Raw genomic sequence first — 15,337 nt, forward strand, 5'->3', positions numbered from 1 at the left:
ACATGGACCATACCTCCCTGCTCTTTTAAGGCCCTATGGGGAAGGGGGCCATTATTGCTACTGTACTGCTGTCTGCCTGAAAGGATTTTGAATGTTGAGACTAAAACATGGGTTTCAAAGTTGTCTTTTGTCTGTACTGGTAATGCACCAGCCCTACATCTGTCTCTCATTCACCTCTATATTTCTTATATCAATATTCTATGAAGCTAATGGCTGTGCTAAAACAGTGGTGCTGCACTGAAAAACAAATTTTTATTGTTTTGGAAGCTTTTCAACCCCCGTAAAGGTGTTTGCTCTGCCCTACATTTGGCCTCCAATTTAATTTAATGGGGTTCAGAAAGGTTTGATAGAGGTTCTAAGTTCAGTTCGATAAAGGTTCGACTAACGATTTGACAAGAATAGGAAGAACACCAAGGACCAGGCCCATACAAGAAATAATGATCAGGAGTGAGTCAAGTATTGTTTGTTTTTCTCTTTATACCTTACATTTATTATGCTCTGGATTCTCTCTGCTTTCAGTTATGCCATCACCTTCCTCTGATGAGATCACCCCAATGTGGTTACCAGGTACTAGCCATTACTGAATAATCGTTATCCTCATAATCAACTCTTACTTGATTGACAGTTGTCTTAGTGTGGATAATGTCATTATCTCCTTGACTTTGGTGGATTCCCAAGATTTGCCTGACTCAGAGATCCATTAACATCTTGGCTACCACAGATGTTGCCAATCAGAGTCATTATTCCAGAGTGGCTAGAACCTTAACGGATTGCAGAACTAATCCTTACATACAACTAGAAGTAGCCATGGGAGACCTAGTCGTCTCGACGCAGCCGTAGAACTAAATATTCTGACAGATAGAGATATAAGAAAGCTAATCTGCCTCAAAGCAGTCCCCAAAGATACATAGATAGCCACCAATATACGATATAGAAAAACACAATACAAAGCTAGAAAAGACAGATTCAGCAAAGGTGAGGCCCAAGCTATCTTTATAGGAAAGGATAGGAAGGAGCACTGTCTGCAACCGTAAAAACCCAAATATATACCAGTACTTCTGATATAGAAAAAAATCTAAAGTCACACAACCTCTCCCCCACTGTATCAGCACTCTGATGTTACTGGGATCAAAAATACTAATATAGATGAGGGACTGAATTAATACCAAGAATGACAAACGCAATACCTTGCAGAATCATTGAGCCAAGTAGACAGACACTCCGAGCAGGAAATTATCCAATTCCACCAGGTACTTCACACAGGCAAAATAGGAATCAAGCATAGTATCAAAGCAGAAAAAACAACATGAAAGTGGAAAGCAAACAGCAGAGGAACAAAGACCACTTATCTGAGAGGAGTTCTGGTAGTAAGCAGAGCTGGTTACAGAATGTTCTTAACACACAGGAGACCATTGAGCACCGGCAAGTAACAAGAGAAAACTACTCCTTTATATAGTCCCAATCTGACCCTGATTGCCAGTTCTCTATAGGTGTGTGGCTTTCATTCCACAAATCAACTGCACTGCCAGCACTGACTATAAGAGGGAGCCCCAAACTGGAAAACGTATTCACAACTGGCCCCTGCTGTGATCGCTACACATCTCTCAGGAACATTCTTTGGTCCTTTGTTTCCCGCTGCGCAGCAAGCATCGTCGTGTTTGACACCATTACAACAACTTCGTTAGCAACCTCCCTTTCAAATAGCTGCTTTGACATGTCCCCAATGACCAGCTAGGTCATTCTGCAGGTCCATATCGCTGCTGCATCATTGGCCAGGTCTGCCTATTCGACAGCTTACCACTTTACAGCGATCCCGGCCAGGTCAGGATCACTACAAAGTCTCAGTTTGTAAAGGGGCCTTAAATGGAATAAAAAGAGTAATTGAAATGCAGCAGCTGCAAGCTACACTTGATCAACATGATCAATCACCGTCACTGCTGCCAACAGCTCTCCCGTCTGTCTTTCCTATATCAATTCAATCTCTATCATTCGCAGATTACTACTAGAGATGAGCGAGCCTCTGAAGGCTCGAGTTCGGTTTGGTTCGTCGAACGGAGGCCCCATTCGAGTTCGGTTCGACGAACCGTTAGACGAACCTCTCGAACCCCAGTGAAAACAATGGGAGGCAAACACAAACACATAAAAACACATTATAAATGTACACATACAGTTACTAAACATTGCCATTACACTTACAGGTCCCAGCGACGCGTCCTGCCCTAGCCAGGTACAGTAGGCAGCTAGGGGCTGCCCCCGACCCCCAGCTGCCCATTTGTACCCAGTTGGGAACCAAAAATATAGGGAAGCCTTTTTTTTTTTTAATTATTTCATGAATTTCATGAAATATCGTATTTTTCGGACCATAAGACGCACTTTTTTCCCCCCAAATGTTGGGGTAAAGTTGGGGGTGCGTCTTATGGTCTGACTATAGGGCTGCAGCCAGGAACGAGGATGCTGCGGTGGAGCGGGTCATCGGGGGCACGAGCAGGCAGCAGCAGCGCCTGCCGTGACCATGTGGGCCCGCTCATTACATATGCACGCCCATCCTCCCGCCCATCTCTCAGCGCAGAAGCCAGCGCTGACAGGTGGGCAGGAGGATGAGCTGGGACGCGCACATAGTAAAGAGCCGGTCCCAGCCTGGAGTGATCATGTGTGGCTGTATTCACTGCCCCCCGCGCATCATCATCAGCGCGGGGTGCAGTGAATCAGTACACTCACCCGTCCCCCTGTGTGGAGCCGTTCCCCTGCAGCACGTGCTGATCAGCTGATCGGCACAGACAGGAAGACATCGCGTGCTGCAGGGGAACGGCTCCACACACACAGGTCAGTGCCGCTGAGAGGAAGATGATTGGTGCTGGAGGGAGTGAGGAACAGGTGAGTATAAACGTTTATTTTTTTTTCTCTGTGCTATAGGATACAGGCCATATACCAGGATGGTATATGAGCACGATGGGGGCATATAGCAGGATGGGAGTATATGAGCAGGATGGATGGGGGGTATATGAACAGGATGGGGGTATATGAACAGGATGGAGGTATATGAACAGGATGGGGGGTATATGAACAGGATGGGGGGTATATGAACAGGATGGGAGTATATGAGCAGGATGGGGGGTATATGAACAGGATGGGGGTATATGAACAGGATGGGAGTATATGAACAGGATGGGGGTATATGAACAGGATGGGAGTATATGAGCAGGATGGGAGTATATGAGCAGGATGGGAGTATATGAGCAGGATGGATGGGGGAAATATCAATAGGATCAGGGTATATGAACAGGATGAGGTAATATGAGCAGGATGCTGGTATATGAGCAGGATGGGGGTTTATAGCAGGATCATATACAAGGCAGGAGGATCATTACCAGGATGGGGTACCTTAGTAGAGAATTTGGGGACATTACCCCCATAACAGTGTCAGCAGCAGATCCTCGCCCCATAACAGTGTGTCAAGACCACATTTTTTTGCTTAAAGTTTTATTTTCCTATTTTCCTCCTCTAAAACCAGGGTGCGTCTTATAGTCCGGTGCGTCTTATAGTTCGAAAAATACGGTAATTTAAAAAAAAAAATGACGTGGGCTTTGCCCAAATTTTGTGTCCAAGCAGATACAACTAGGCAGCTGGGGATTGGAGTCCGCAGCTGCCCCAGAAAAGGGCACTTTTATAGAAGCACCATCTTCTGGCACTGTATCCAACTCTTTCAGCTGCCTTGGTGACGGGTGGCTCGCTGGGTAATAATGGGGTTAGGGCTAGCTGTATATTATCACCTGGCCCTAAGCCCGAAATTCATGGTGTCATGTCAATATTAGACATGGCCACCATGAATTTCTAGTACACATAAAAAAAAAACACAACACACAGAAAAATATTTTTATTAGAAATAAAACACAACACAATTATTGACTCTATCTTTATTGAAATAAAGAACCCCCCTCTGCAGTAATCCTGGGTCAAGGGTCCCATGCCGTCCAATCCGGATCCAATATAATCTGATCGGTTTGCTGGAAGGCAAAGCAATCAGATGATGTGTCAGGTTCAAGGGCCTAAATCATATGACACAGCAGCGGATTGTATAAACGGCTTTAATACAATCAGATGATGCATCAGTGCAAAAACAAACAAAAAAAAAAAGAAACTAAACACTTCTGTGCAGACTCCTGTCCGACAGCATCAGCTGATAGTTTAGCCGGCCGGGCGGTAAAAAGCCGGCCTCACTGCTCGACTTATAGTGTCAGCTGATTCTGTCAGGTGACCGCATCAGTTGATCATCGCCAGGTCTGAGAGAGGGAGAAGAGAGGGAGAAGAGAGGGAGAAGAGAGAGAAAAGAGCAGAGAGAAAAGAGCAGAGAGAAAAGAGCAGAGAGAAAAGAGCAGAGAGAAAAGAGCAGAGAGAAAAGAGCAGAGAGAAAAGAGCAGAGAGAAAAGAGCAGAGAGAAAAGAGCAGAGAGAAAAGAGCAGAGAGAAAAGAGCAGAGAGAAAAGAGCAGAGAGAAAAGAGCAGAGAGAAAAGAGCAGAGACAAAAGAGCAGAGACAAAAGAGCAGAGACAAAAGAGCAGAGACAAAAGAGCAGAGACAAAAGAGCAGAGACAAAAGAGCAGAGAGAAAAGAGCAGAGAGAAAAGAGCAGAGAGAAAAGAGCAAAGAGAAAAGAGCAAAGAGAGAAGAGAGAGAAGAGAGGAGAGAGAGGAGAGAGAGGAAAAAGAGAAAAAGAGTGAGAAAAAGAGAAAAAGAGAGAAAAAGAGAGAGACAGAGACAAAGAGAAAGAGAGAGACAGAGAGACTGAGAGACTGAGAGACAGAGAGAGACTGAGAAACAAAGCGAGAGAGAGACTGAGTCTGAGAGAGATGGAGAGACAGAATGACAGAAGAGAGAGATGAGAGAGAGAGAAGAGAGAGGAGAGAGAAAGAGACTAAGACAGAGAGAAAGACTAAGACAGAGAGAGAGAGCGAGAAGAGAGAGAGCGAGAAGAGAGAGAGCGAGGACAGCGAGGAGAGAGAGGAAGAGACTAAGACAGAGAGAAAGAGACTAAGAGAGAGAGAGAAAGACTAAGACAGAGAAAGAGACTAAGACAGAGAGAAAGAGACTAAGACCGAGAGAGAGAGCGAGAAGAGAGAGCGAGGATAGCGAGGAGAGAGAGGAAGAGACTAAGACAGAGAGGAAGAGACTAAGACAGAGAGAAAGAGACTAAGACAGAGAGAAAGAGACTAAGACAGAGAGAAAGACTAAGACAGAGAGAAAGAGCGATTAGAGAGAGAGCAAGGAGCGAGAAGAGAGAGAGCGAGAAGAGAGAGCAAGAAGAGAGAGCGAGAGGAGCGAGGAGAGAGAGGAGCGAGGAGAGAGAGGAGCGAGGAGAGAGAGGAGCGAGGAGAGAGAGGAGAGAGAGAGAGAGGAGAGAGAGAGAGGAGAGAGAGAGGAGAGAGAGAGAGGAGAGAGAGGAGAGAGAGAGGAGAGAGAGGAGAGAGAGAGGAGAGAGAGAGGAGAGAGAGAGAGAGGAGAGAGAGAGGAGAGAGAGAGGAGAGAGCGAGGAGAGAGAGGAGAGAGAGGAGAGAGAGGAGAGGAGAGAGAGAGAGGAGAGCGAGCAATGCAGCCTCATTCCGTGAACTGTTTCGATTTTAGAGGTGTGGCTCACAGCTGATGTCCAGCTCCTCCCCTCAGTGCATAATTAAATTAAATTATTAATAAATAATTCTAATTTAAAATTAAAAATAAATTAAAATTTTTTTACCGGGACTAGAACTTGTGAACTAATGGTTCTGAGTCGAGCGCTCTAACCATTGAGCTACTGGCTCTAATGAAAAACATAGGCAGATTTGGTAATCTTGACTTCTGCATTGCAGACTGAAGTCTCAGATTACAGCGCTGTTCAGTTCAGGTTCAACGTGGAGAGAGCACATATTACTCCCTGCATCTTCATGTAGCAGAGCTGATAGTGTCACGTGGATTACTTCGGACCTGGATTGTTGTTTTGGGATTAATAAAGAGGTAAACGAGGTGTTTTTTGTCTTTTATTCCAAATAAAGGATTTTTCATTGTGTGTTTATTTACTTTCACTTACAGTTTAATCATGGGCGGTATCTCGGGGAGACGCCTGGTATGATTAACTCATTATTACCCTGATTGTCACTGCACCAGGGCAATTGGGGATAAGCTGGGTGGAGTCACGGGACTGTCGCATCTAATGGTTGCGGCATTTCCGGGAGGCTGCTGGGTGATATTGTTAGGGTGGTGGGCTCCCCATAACGTGGAGCTCCCCATCCTGACAATACCAGCCTCCAGCCGTGCGGATTTACCCTGGCTTGTATCAAATATGGGGGAACCACATTTTTTTATTATTATTATTTATTTAATTATTTTACTGCACGATATAGACCCGCCCGCCGGCGGCTGTGATTGGTTGCAGTCAGACACGCCCCCATGATGAGTGACAGGTGTCTCACTGCAACCAATCATGGGCGCCGGTGGGCTGGGAAAGCACGGAATAACTAATTGAATAATGAAGCGGCAGCCATTTTCAAAAGAGGAAATGCCGCTGGAGATTTGTGACAGTCGTGCAGCGAGACGCCCGTGATCGGTGAGTAGGAAAGAGAGGGATTGTGCTGGGGACGCAGGTCACATGCAGACAGCAACATGTGCACATAGCCTTACTGTGAAAAGCCACGTTTTTGGTGCTCGAACCGTTCTCAAACGTAACTCGAACTGTTGAGCTTTTAAGCAAAAAGCTCGAGTTCGTCGAACGTCTCGAACACACCCCAAAATCACTCGAACATGAAATTGGCCAACCTCGAGCCTCGAACATCGCTCATCTCTAATTACTACACTAATTTGCTTCACTGCTGTAGTTGCACAATGCACACTTTCTGTCCTATTTGCGCTATTTCTCTAATGTTTCCCATCTCTATTCCTCCGCTGTGATTTGTTACCTACTTTCACTATGAAGATTCGACCCCTCAAAAAGCAGCTGCATTGTCGACTTTAGCGCTATGAAAGTACCTCCTCATCCATTGTGCTAAATCTTATAATGTAATAACTGCAAGGTGTCATGGGGATTCCTACCCCCCCACATCCAAGGTCCTGTAAGCATTCTGTGGCTGATGCTCTCTTCCACATTGTATAAATTGGGTGATTGACACAAAACAAAAATCACTAATTTTTTTAATACACTGGGTAAAGCAAATTTCCAAAAATGTTACAGCAATTTGATACTTATCTTATTGATTTGCTCATATATAATAGATAATCAGACTTCTGTAGCGCCGCTGAGACCCTCAGGGCACTACAGGGAACTGCATCCTCTAGAGCAGTCATGGCGAACCTTTCACAGGCCGAGTGCCCAAACTGTAGCCCTAAATCCAATTTGTTTTTTTAAGTGCCAACCAATCCTATTATGTAAGTAATTGTTTTTAATCATACCTTTGCAGTTTTCTCTTCAGCAGGGGGCATCACGCTCATACTTACCACACATTAAAGCTGAGCACCTGCCCTTTCCAGACACAGCAGTTGGATTGATCCCTCTGGAAAAAAATTGTAGCATATTACACAGAGATTTTAGCATGGAAATGCCACCAGATGTCACCATATAATCCACATCTACATTTCAAAGTCTGAACATCTTGAAATCCCATAAAGACGTACAAGTTTCTCCCCTTTCAATGGGTAGTTATGTCCCCCTTCCTGGTAAACATGTCCCTCATCCTGATATATATTTCCTACATTCTGGTATATTTGTCCCCATCATGGCCCCATCCTGGTAAATGTCCTCCATCCTGGTAAATGTACCCCATTCTGGCATGTTCCCCCATGCTGGTAAATGTACCCCATCCTGACATATTGCCAATCCTTGTAAATGTTCCCCCATCCCGGCATGTACCCCATTCCTGGTAAATGTCCTCCATCCTGTTAAATGTTCCCAATCCTGGTTAATGTACACCCAACCAGGTATATGTACCCCCATCCAGGTAAATGTCCCCCTTCCTAGCATGTACCCCCATCCTGGTAAATGTCAGCCTTCATGGCACGTTCCTTTTCCTGGTAAATGTCCCCCCATCCTGGTAAATATTCCCCTTCCTGGTAAATGTACCCTATCGTGGCATGTTTCCTCCATCCTGGCATGTATGTTTTCCCCATCTTGGCATGCATGTTTCCTCCATCATGGAATGTATGTTTTCCCCATCTTGGCATGCATGTTTCCTCCATCCTGGAATGTATGTTTTCCCCATCTTGGCATGCATGTTTCCTCCATCCTGGAATGTATGTTTTCCCCATCCTGGCATGCCTGTTTCCTCTATCCTGGCATGTATGTTTTACCCATCCTAGCATGCATGTTTCCTCCATCCTGGCATGTATGTTTTCCCCATCCTAGCATGCATGTTTCCTCCATCCTGGCATGTATGTTTTCCCATCCTGGAATGTATGTTTTCCCCATCCTGGCATGCAGGTTTCCTCCATCCTGGCATGTATGTTTTCCCCATCCTGGCATGTATGTTTTTTCCATCCTGCCATGCATGTTTCCCCATCCTGGCATGCATTGTTCCCCATCCTGGCATGCATTGTTTACCGATGCTGGCATGTATGCTTCCTCCATCCTGGCATGCATGTTTTCCCCATGCTGCCATGTGTGTTCTCCCCACCATGCTGGCATGTGTGTTCTCCCCCCCCATGCTGGCATGTGTGTGTGTCCTCCCATGCTGGCATATGTGTTCTCCCCATGCTGGCACTGCCCCTCCAATCCCCACCTTGGCACAGCCGCACACAAGTTATAAAAAAAACAACAAAAAAAACGCCACACAACTCACATTCCAGCACCCGCTGCACGCCGCTGGGTCCTCAGTTCCCACACTGCCAAAAGACGTCATTACTAGAGTTGAGCGCGGTTCGTGGTTCTCCAGTTTGCGGTTCGAGTGATTTTGGGGGCTGTTCAAGATCGAACTAGAGCTCGAGCTTTTTGCTAAAGCTCGATAGTTCTAGTTACGTTCGAGAACGGTTCTAGCAGCAAAAAGCCAAACTAATTACTAGCTGGCTTTCCGCTGTAATAGTATAAGTCACTCTGTGACTCACACTATTATGAAATTTCAGCGTATAGTGTGCGGGAACAGCGCATTTAGATCATTGCTGCTGGGATAATGGTGATCGACATTTTTTTTTTTCCTTGTCTTCCTTCCCTAAGCGCGCGCGTGTAGTGGGGCGGGCCAGCATGTCAGCCAATCCCAGACACACACACAGCTAAGTGGACTTTTAGCCAGAGAAGCAACGGCATGTGTGATAGGATGTCCATGTCACATGTCCATGCATTATAAAAACGGGTATCTGCCCGTCCAGACGCCATTATCTGCCTTCTGCGTCTGGGTGTCAGTCACCGCTGGTGTAGCTCCTGTCTCCGATACTGCAGTGTACGCTCTACACACAGCGCCATACAGAATAGGGATAGAAGTTTCTATTAGCCCTTGTAAGGGCTAATAACAGCAGGCTCCGAGCCATAGGTGACAGTCAGGTCCGTGGAAACAGATTTTATACAGCTACAGAAGATAACAGTGTCTGTGTAGCTAAGCTCTGGGACTTCCTCGCTGCATTTCCCCATTAGGAGGGATAGAAAGTGAGGCTTCCTTTCCTGTATACTGACCCACAACCCTACCACTGTACCCTCCTGCCCTTTGCACACTCAAACTCATTGTTACTAAGCCATTATACTAGCAAACACTGAGTAAACTTAGTGGTATCCTAAAAGTGGCTGTTGGATTTCCATTAGTGTCCCACTAGTGCAAATCTATTTGCAGCACCTCTGCATTGCAAACTCAAACTCATTGTTACTAAGCCATTATACTAGCAAACTATGCTGGTAGTTTAAGGGCCGTAGTTGCATTGTCAGGGATAGTTATTGTTGTTTATTCTGCGGTTAATAAAGATAGCCCACCACTGCAATCTACACCACCTCTCAATTTTTACTACCACATTTTAAGTGCACAATCTTGTCGCAATCAAAATGAGTGGCAAAATGACAGATGCTAGTGGAAAGGGGAAGAGGCGTGTTGGAAAAGGAAAAAAAGGGTTTGTCCATGGGGAAGGTGGCAAAGCTCCATTAACATCTGCTGAAGATAGACCATCTTCCAGCAAAATTAAGATGTCTACTACTTACCGTGGACAATCTGATGTGCTCCCTTTTTTACGGACACGAACAACTGGAACAAAGGTAGATGATGGCCAAAAAAAGAAAATGCTTGAATGGATCTCAAGTGGTCCAACAAGTGCCCTCTCCACCACCTCAACTACCGCACCTAAAAAACACCAGACCTCGGAATTGTCATCCCAATCACACTTGCTTTCTCCCAGCTCTGAAGTCTCCATCCACCCTGCACAGTATGGTGGAACCAAGATGGCTGAGTCTGCAAAGCTGTTCAGTCACACTATAGCCTGGGAATCAGAGGTCTGCTCCCAAGCTACAGTGAGTACAGACCAGGAAATGGTCTGCAGTGATGCCCAGAACCTTTGTGACTCAGATTCAGGCTGTGATGAACAAGTTTCTGAGCATAATGTTGACCCTTATTCACAAAACTGAAACACCTGTTTTAATAGACAATGAGGAACATACTGATGACGATGAGACGCAGATACCAGATTGGGATGACAACTTAAATATTTGGTCAGGGCAAGAAGAGGCTCGGTCTGAGGGTGAGGGAAGTGCAAACACAACAATTGATGAGGAAGTTCTAGATCCCTTTATACAACCAATAATCCCCAATATTATGAAAAATCTTATTTTTATTCAAGTAGAAAAATTATTTATACATCACACCATTTGTGCATCATTACACAGATTACACAGATCAATTGCCTTACGCCAAACAAATGGCAACCCCTGATCTTGAATATCAAGACCATGGGAGAGTCATCCCCTTCCCCTTAGGAAAGGGATTCCTAAAGGGCAGTTTCTACGAATACGTAGGAACTGCTCAAGGGAATCAGATTTTAGGGTTCAGGCGTCAGATATGTTTGGGAGGTTTCTGGATAGAGGCTATCCCAAGCATGTCTTACAGCAATCCTATGCCTTTGCGAGGGATACCAATAGACACTCTCTGATGACGTCAAAAAAGAGGAAAGAGGATGAAAATATCTTGCGGATTATTGGCACCTTCGACCTTCAGTCTGAACGTGTCTTTGGTATAATTAAAAAACACTGGAATATCCTAAGGGCGGATCCGGGTCTGGCCAAGTTTATCTCGAAAGCCCCCTGTATTACATACAGGAGGGGTCGGTCTATAGGGGATAAACTTGTGCACAGCATGTACCAGGGACCACGTCCAGATGGTACATGGCTGGACAGACAAGTGGTGGGTATGTTTCGGTGTGGTAGCTGCAGTTTTTGCGATTCAATGGATCAGTGTAAAATGGTGAGAAGTTCAGCGAATGGGAATAAATTTTTCTTGCGGGACTTTTTTAACTGTAAGTCAATGGGGGTGATATACAGGACTACATGCACGTGTCCCCGTGACTACGTGGGTAAAACCCTACGTGAGTTGCGGAGACGCGTGGGTGAGCACCTGTCGGATATCCGAAATAAGCGCGACACCCCCATAGCCCGACATATGAATGGGACACATCAAGGTGACCCTAATCTCATACGTTTTTCAGCACTGGAGCTTGTCAGACGCAGTCCGAGAGGTGGTGATTTTGACAGGGTTCTGTTACAGAGAGAATAATTTTGGATATTTAGGATGGGATCACTAGCCCCGGGGGGGCTCAATGAGCAGCTCTCCTTTAATTGTTTCCTTCCCACGTAGTACTAGATAGGTCCACATAGTGTTAGAAATTTTCGTGTCTAGGGAGACTAAATCCCCTTGATTGGGGGACTACCCTTATTATAGGGAGTTATTTGAAATATCATACTCACTTGTTGGAGAAAGTTACGGAGATGAATTTTCTGGGTCAATGAATTGATGGAGAGATCTTAAAATGACGTCTGGTTTTGATATGTGATGATTTTGCTAGTGCTGTACCTGCTAATTGTATGTGAAGGATCCGTATCAGGTCTAGTGTTATGGTTCGGGTGCTTCTAGTGTACAGGGGATCCTTTGTATATATATGTATAAAAAATTGTATGTCTGTATGTGTATACATGTGATCCCTATATGCATATTTGCTGTGTATTCATGCTATATATGGGGGTGGTGTATTTGTGATGTATCTGGGATGACCACTTCTGCATATGGGCGCTTATAGCAGCTCTGTATTTATGCTGTATTTAGTAGGCTCTCATTTACCTTTGGGTGTATGGGATCCTTTAATGCTGGGTCTATGTATAGCCCCTATGGTACTATGAACGCTGAAACAACCTCTGGATTTTGGTATGATTGCACAAGCATTTATACAGCCGGGATCTCCTATCTCTAATATCGGTGTTTATATATACCTCCTGAAAGCCCTTGTATTATCTTAAATGCTGTGGATTATCTGTGTTTCTGAGCACGGCCGCATTATGGATGCTTTGTCTTAATCTACAGGCTGCGGACATCCCAGATCTAACAGCGCGGTTACATTTCCTATCTCTGTATACACGCCCATCCTTGCTCATGTGACTACGTGAGCTCACGACAAGGAGGGCGTTGCCTAGTACTGTGAAGGGTTTCCCTTCACATTACGTAGATGGAGCATGCGCATTGATCGTATTTGACGGCGCATGCGCAGTGGTTATTACGATGACGCTGTTTGGGGGAGGACGTGATTTCTCCCCAGCTGTCTCATTAAGCATGGGCTATTTAGGGCAGCAGGGAACATGCAGCTCCATGACGCCTGGAGGACGGGAGCATGATATCTAAACAGTATTGACTGAAGTGCTGCTGATCTGTTCGTGTGGCGCCATGGACCTGCATATCCCCTATTTTACTATCTGACAAGTGAGTTATCTGTGTACTCTGTTATTGTTTTGATGAATTTTGTGCACCTGCTGTATTGTTATGTCTGTTGGCCTTATATGCTCTATGAGAAGCTGATAAGACTATACTTACCTTCCAGCCTCCTGATGAACCACATGTCCGTGTGGGGAAACGCGTCGAGGTGGAGACGTCTTAATGATAGGAAATGTCTGATGGTTCACGATATTGATTAAAGGACCTATTTCCAATACCCCGTGTGGATACCCCTGGATGAACATCCATGATTGTGACCGCAGTGTCAGCACCAAAGTGCCAACACAGTCATTTGGGGAGTCACCAAGTTAAGTCTGGATTTTACAATCTGTGTCCTTGTGTGAACCAGTCACTGGATATATGTTTTTAAATTGTATCAATTTGTCTTTATTATTTCATTGTAAACCCTGGTCTTGATATTCAAGATCAGGGGTTGCCATTTGTTTGGCGTAAGGCAATTGATCTGTGTAATCTGTGTAATGATGCACAAATGGTGTGATGTATAAATAATTTTTCTACTTGAATAAAAATAAGATTTTTCATAATATTGGGGATTATTGGTTGTATAAATAGACTATTGCAATCCCCAGGGCCTAGAGCTAGCAAACTTTGAAGTTCTAGATCCCACCTACTGTCAACCCACAGTCAAGCACTCGAGGACGTAAACAGAGGCGGTGGAGGAGGATGCAACTGACGACGAAGTTACCTTGCGCCTTCCTGGACAGAGTCGGAGTACTGGTATCATGTCTACAACTGCATCCTCAGCCACCACTGTGCCTTTGAGCACTAGTCGGGATGGATCAGCAGGTCGCATGTCCTCTAAGCCTTGCCTAGCCTGGTCCTTTTTTGACATAGCAAAATAATCGCCCAAATTATGAATCCAACATCATGTCTACGCCTGCACTTTGCTCACAAAGCTGCATTTTTCCAGGGAAACCCTACTCAGCACCGTCTACACACAGCAGCCAGATCTCTGTCCCTCAGATGTGGACAAATAAAAGGCCATTTCCTGCGACCCATGACAAAGCTAAGAGGTTGACTTTATCCCTCTGTAAGCTCTTGGCTACCGAAATGCTGCCTTTCCGCCTGGTGGACACACAGGATTTTAGAGACCTTATGTCTGTTGCTGTGCCCCAGTACCAGATGCCCAGTTGCTGCTACTTCTCTAAGAAAGGTGTGCCCGCGCTACACCAGCATGTCGCACACAACAGCACCGCTTCCTTGAGAAACTCTGTGTGTGAACGGGTGCATTTCACCACCGATACTTGGACAAGTAAGCATGGACAGGGACGGTACATGTCGCTGACTGGGCACTGGGTAACTATGGTGATAGATGGTGAAGGGTCTGCTGAACAAGTCTTGCCGTCCCCACGACTTGTGTGTCAATCCTCTGTCTGTCCAAGTTCCGCCACTGCTTCTGCCTCCTCCACCTCGTCTGGGTCCTCCACCTCTGCCACAAGCCTGCCTGGTCAGGCCACCAGCGTTATAACTGTGCAGAAGGAATCACGCACCCCTCATTACTATGCTGGTAGCAGAGCACAGCGGCATCAGGCGGTCTTTAGCTTGAAATGTCTTGGAAATAAGAGTCACACAACGGCTGAGTTGTGGGCAGCTCTGGAGACTGAGTTTAATAAATGGTTGTCTCCACTCAACCTGCAGCCTAGTAAGGCCGTGTGCGACAATGCTGCAAACCTGGGTGCGGCCCTTTGCCTGGGCAAGGTGACACACGTGCCTTGTATGGCTCAAGTGTTGAACCTTGTTGTCCAGCAATTTTTAACACACTATCCCAGCCTAGATGTCCTTCTGAACAGGGCACGAATATGGTCTGCTCACTTCCGCCGTTCAACCACCGCTGCTAAGCGACTTGCATCACTCCAGAAGTCTTTCGGCCTGCCGGTTCATCGCCTGAAATGTGATGTGCCGACACGCTGGAATTCGACTCTCCACATGTTACAGCGACTGTGGCAGCACCGTCGAGCCCTGGTGCAATACGTCATGACGTATAGCCTGGGCCAACGAGATGCAGAGGTGGGGAAGATCACCCTGATGGAGTGGTCTCAAATCAAGGACCTATGCACCCTTCTGCACAGTTTCGACATGGCGACGAATATGTTTAGCGGTGACAATGCCATTATCAGCATGACAATTCCAGTCATTTATATGCTGGAGCACACGCTAAACACTATTCTGAGTTAGGGGGTGGGACAACAGATAAGAGGAGGAACTACAGGAGGATTCATATGCGCAAGATACAACAACATCAGCAAGGTCCAGACGTTCATCATCACCATCGCGGCAGGTATGGGACCATGGGGGACAGGGATCAACAAGGGCGCATAGTAGCAGGCGAAATGTTGAGGAAGGTGCAGGAGAACATGAAGAAATGGAGGACGAACTGTCCATGGACATGGAAGACTCAGCGGAGTAGGGAGACCTTGGT

The sequence above is a fragment of the Anomaloglossus baeobatrachus genome, chromosome 3 (assembly GCF_048569485.1).
Source record: "Anomaloglossus baeobatrachus isolate aAnoBae1 chromosome 3, aAnoBae1.hap1, whole genome shotgun sequence".
In the NCBI taxonomy this organism is placed as follows: domain Eukaryota; kingdom Metazoa; phylum Chordata; class Amphibia; order Anura; family Aromobatidae; genus Anomaloglossus; species Anomaloglossus baeobatrachus.